General features: G+C 40.1%; 1 non-coding gene across 1 annotated transcript; it reads left to right on the top strand.

Annotated features, from left to right (window-relative positions):
- The first annotated feature begins 337 nt into the window (after positions 1-337).
- On the top strand, positions 338-445 carry LOC130984825 (small nucleolar RNA R71). Its single transcript, XR_009088732.1, has one exon. It is a non-coding gene; the product is annotated as a small nucleolar RNA R71 (small nucleolar RNA).
- The last annotated feature ends 5,109 nt before the right edge of the window (positions 446-5,554 follow it).

Genomic DNA, 5,554 nt, shown 5'->3' on the forward strand with positions numbered 1-5,554 from the left:
CTTCAGATGAAGCATCCTTAGTACTGCTTGGTGCATTTTGCATTCCAGACAGACTTTGAGAGATCAAATTGACTTGTTGAGTCAATAGCTTGTTCTGAGCCAGAATGGCATTCAGAGCATCAATCTCAAGAACTCCTTTCTTCTGATTAGTCCCATTGTTCACAGGATTCCTTTCAGAAGTGTACATGAATTGGTTATTTGCAACCATTTCAATTAGCTCTTGAGCTTCTGTAAGCGTCTTCTTCAAATGAAGAGATCCTCCAGCAGAGCTATCCAAAGACATCTTGGATAGTTCAGAGAGACCATCATAGAAAATACCTATGATGCTCCATTCAGAAAGCATGTCAGAAGGACATTTTCTGATCAATTGTTTGTATCTTTCCCAAGCTTCATAGAGGGATTCTCCATCCTTCTGTCTGAAGGTTTGGACTTCCACTCTAAGCTTACTCAATTTTTGAGGTGGAAAAAACTTTTCCAAGAAGGCATTGACTAGCTTTTCCCATGAGTCCAGGCTTTCTTTAGGTTGTGAGTCCAACCATGTCCTAGCTCTGTCTCTTACAGCAAAAGGGAATAGCATAAGTCTGTAGACTTCAGGGTCAACCCCATTAGTCTTGACAGTGTCACAGATTTGTAAGAACTCAGCCAAAAACTGATGAGGATCTTCCAATGGAAGTCCATGGAACTTGCAATTCTGTTGCATTAGAGAAACTAATTGAGGCTTAAGCTCAAAGTTGTTTGCTCCAATGGCAGGGATAGAGATGCTTCTCCCATAGAAGTCGGGAGTAGGTGCAGTAAAGTCACCCAGCACCTTCCTTGCATTGTTTGCATTGTTGTTATTTTCGGCTGCCATGTCTTCTTCTTCTCTGAAGGTTTCTGTTAGGTCCTTGGAGAGTTGTGCCTTAGCTTCTCTTAGCTTTCGCTTCAAGGTCCTTTCAGGTTCAGGGACAGCTTCAACAAGAATGCCTTTGTCTCTGCTCCTGCTCATATGAAAGAGAAGAGAACAAGAAAATATGGAATCCTCTATGTCACAGTATAGAGATTCCTTGAGGTGTCAGAGGAAAAGAAAAGTAGAAGACAGAAGTAGAAAATTCGAACTTATCAAAGAAGATGGAGTTCGAATTTTACATTAAGGAATAGTGTTAGTCCATAAATAGAAGGATGTGAGAAGAAGGGAAGTAATTTTCGAAAATTAAGTAAAGGATTTTGAAAATATTTTTTTGAAAAACACTACTTGATTTTCGAAAATGAAAGTGGAAAAGAAATCAAGTGTTTTTTTGAAAAAGATTTTGAAATTAGAAATAAAAAAGATTTGATTGAAAACTATTTTGAAAAAGATGTGGTTAAGAAGATATGATTAGTTTTAAAAAAAAAAAAAGTGATTGGGAAGATATGATTTGAAAACAATTTTAAAAAGATTTGATTTTAAAAATTAATGACTTGCCTAACAAGAAAAGATATGATTCAAACATTAAACCTTTCTCAACAGAAAAGGCAACATACTTAAAATGTTGAATCAAATCATTAATTGGTAGCAAGTATCTTTGTAAAAGGAAAGAAATTAATTTTGAAAACATTTGATTGAAAAGATATGATTTGAAAAAGATTTGATTTTGAAAAACTTTGAAAACTTGAAAAAAATTGATTTGAAAACAAAATCCTCCCCCTTGTGCCATCCTGGCGTTAAACGCCCAGAATGGTGCACATTCTGGCGTTTAACACCCAAAACTATACCCTTTTGGGGGTTAAACGCCCAACCAGGTATCCTGGCTGGCGTTTAAACGCCAGTCTGTCCTTCTTCACTGGGCGTTTTGAACGCCCAGCTTTTTCTGTGTAATTCCTCTGCTGCATGTTCTGAATCTTCAGTTCCCTGTACTATTGACTTGAAAATAGAACCAAGATCAAATAAACAATACATGCAAGACACCAAACTTAAAATTAGACACTAGACTCAAACATAAAATCTTTTTGGTTTTTATGATTTTGAAATTTTTTTTGTGTTTTTTCGAAAATTATATGGAAATAGAAAATAAAAGTTTCAGAATTCTTAGTTTGAATTCCAGGAATCATTGCAATGCTAGTCTAAGACTCCGGTCCAGGAATTAGACATGGCTTCACAGCCAGCCAAGCTTTCAAAGAAAGCTTCGGTCCAAAACACTAGACTTGGCCAATGGCCAGCCAAGCCTTAGCAGATCATTGCTCCAATAGCAAGATTGATAGAGATCAACAAGCTCTTGTGATGATCAGTTGAAACCTCGGTCCAATAAGATTAGACATGGCTTCTCAGCCAGCCAGATTTTAACAGATCATCATGAAACACTAGAATTCATTCTTAAGAACTCTGAAGAAAAATACCTAATCTAAGCAACAAGATGAACCGTCAGTTGTCCATACACAAAACAATCCCCGGCAACGGCGCCAAAAACTTGGTGCGCGAAATTGTGATCACTACACAACTTTGCACAACTAACCAGCAAGTGCACTGGGTCGTCCAAGTAATACCTTACGCGAGTAAGGGTCGATCCCACGGAGATTGTTGGTATGAAGCAAGCTTTGGTCACCTTGTAAATCTTAGTCAGGCAGACTCAAATGGGTATAGTGGTATACGAATAAAGCATAAAGATAAAGATAGAGGTACTTATGTAATTCATTGGTAGGAACTTCAGATAAGCGTATGAAGATGCCTTCCCTTCCGTCTCTCTGCTTTCCTACTGTCTTCATCCAATCCTTCTTATTCCTTTCCATGGCAAGCTTATGTAGGGTTTCACTGTTGTCAGTGGCTACCTCCCATCCTCTCAGTGAAAATGTTCCCATCCTCTGTCACAGCATATGGCTAATCAGCTGTCGGTTCTCGGTCAGGCCAGAATAGAATCCAGCGATTCTTTTGCGTCTGTCACTAACGCCCCGCCTGCTAGGAGTTTGAAGCACGTCACAGTCATTCAATCATTGAATCCTACTCAGAATACCACAGACAAGGTTAGACCTTCCGGATTCTCTTGAATGCCGCCATCAGTTCTCGCCTATACCACGAAGACTCTGATCTCACGGAATGGCTGGCTCGTTTGTCAGGCGAGCACTCGGTTGTCAGGCGATCAACCATGCATCGTGTATCAGGAATCCAAGAGATATTCACTAGAGCCTTGGTTGCTTGTAGAACAGAAGTGGTTGTCAGTCACCTTGTTCATAAGTGAGAATGATGATGAGTGTCACGGATCATCACATTCATCAAGTTGAAGAACAAGTGATATCTTGGACAAAGAACAAGCGGAATTGAATAGAAGAACAATAGTAATCGCATTAATACTCGAGGTACAGCAGAGCTCCACACCTTAATCTATGGTGTGTAGAAACTCCACCGTTGAAAATACATAAGAACAAGGTCTAGGCATGGCCGAATGGCCAGCCTCCCAAAGTGAGTTCAATCATAAAACATGATCAAAAAGCTTTTTAATACAATAGCAAAAGGTCCTACTTATAGAAAACTAGTAGCCTAAGGTTTACAGAGATGAGTAAATGACATAAAAATCCACTTCCGGGCCCACTTGGTGTGTGCTTGGGCTGAGCAATGAAGCAATTTCGTGTAGAGACTCTTCTTGGAGTTAAACGCCAGCTTTTATGCCAGTTTGGGCGTTTAACTCCCATTTAGGTGCCAGTTCCGACGTTTAACGCTGGAATTTCTGAGGGTGACTTTGAACGCCGGTTTGGGCCATCAAATCTTGGGCAAATTATGGACTATCATATATTGCTGGAAAGCCCAGGATGTCTACTTTCCAACGCCGTTGAGAGCGCGCCAATTGGGCTTCTGTAGCTCCAGAAAATCCACTTCGAGTGCAGGGAGGTCAGAATTCAACAGCATCTGCAGTCCTTTTCAGTCTCTGAATCAGATTTTTGCTCAGGTCCCTCAATTTCAGCCAGAAAATACCTGAAATCATAGAAAAACACACAAACTCATAGTAAAGTCCAGAAAAGTGAATTTTAACTAAAAACTAATAAAAATATACTAAGAACTCAACTAAAACTACTAAAAACATACTAAAAACAATGCCAAAAAGGGTACAAATTATCCGCTCATCAGTGCCTAATGTACAAGGTATTGAGAACTTCCCAGGGTCCTGTCTCTTTTGAGGTAATCTCTGCCTTGTCAAGTCATCCAGTTCTTTGGTGAGCAAAGGGGGTTCATCCTCCCAAGTCTCATTACCAAATAACTTGTTATTTAGCTTCATGATTGCTCCAAGGTACTTAGCAACTTGCTCTTCAGTGACATCTTCGTCTTCTTCAGAGGAAGAATACTCATCAGAGCTCATGAATGGCAAAAGTAAACCCAATGGAATCTCTATGGTCTCAGTGTGAGCCTCAGATTCCCATGGTTCCTCATTAGGGAATTCATTGGAGGCCAGTGGACATCCATTGAGGTCTTCCTCAGTGGCGATCACTGCCTCTTCCTCCTCTCCAAATTCGGCCATGTTGATGGCCTTACACTCTCCTTTTGGATTCTATTCTGTATTGCTTGGAAGAGTACTAGGAGGGAGTTCAGTAACTTTCTTACTTAGCTGACCCACTTGTGCCTCCAAGTTTCTAATGGAGGACCTTGTTTCAGTCATAAAACTTTGAGTGGTTTTGATTAGATCAGAGACCATGGTTGCTAAGTCAGAGTGGCTCTGCTTAGAATTCTCTGTCTGTTGCTGAGAGGATGATGGAAAAGGCTTACTTGCTAAACCTGTTTCTTCCACCATTATTGTTGTTGAAACCTTGTTGAGGTCTCTGTTGATCCTTCCATGAGAGATTTGGATGATTTCTCCATGAAGGATTATAGGTGTTTCCATAGGGTTCTCCCATGTAATTCACCTCTTCCATTGATGGGTTCTCAGGATCATAAGCTTCTTCTTCAGATGAAGCGTCCTTAGTACTGCCTGGTGCAGCTTGCATTCCAGACAGACTTTGAGAAATCATATTGACTTGCTGAGTCAATATTTTGCTTTGAGCCAATATGGCATTCAGAGTATCAATCTCAAGAACTCCTTTCTTCTGATTCGTCCCATTGTTCACAGGATTCCTTTCAGAAGTGTACATAAATTGGTTATTTGCAACCATTTCAATGAATTCTTGAGCTTCTGCAGGCGTCTTCTTCAGATGAAGAGATCCTCCAGCAGAGCTGTCCAATGACATCTTGGACAGTTCAGACAGACCATCATAGAAGATACCTATGATGCTCCATTCAGAAAGCATGTCAGAAGGACACTTTCTGATCAATTGTTTGTATCTTTCCCAAGCTTTATAGAGGGATTCACCTTCCTTCTGTCTGAAGATTTGGACTTCCACTCTAAGCTTACTCAATTTTTGAGGTGGAAAGAACTTTGCCAAGAAGGCATTGACTAGCTTTTCCTAAGAGTTCAGGATTTCTTTAGGTTATGAGTCCAACCATATCCTAGCTCTGTCTCTTACAGCAAAAGGGAATAGCATAAGTCTGTAGACCTCAGGGTCAACCCCATTGGTCTTGACAGTGTTACAGATTTGCAAGAATTCAGTTAAAAACTGATGAGGATCTTCCAATGGAAGT

This window comes from Arachis stenosperma, chromosome 5, assembly GCF_014773155.1.
Source record: "Arachis stenosperma cultivar V10309 chromosome 5, arast.V10309.gnm1.PFL2, whole genome shotgun sequence".
Lineage (NCBI taxonomy): Eukaryota > Viridiplantae > Streptophyta > Magnoliopsida > Fabales > Fabaceae > Arachis > Arachis stenosperma.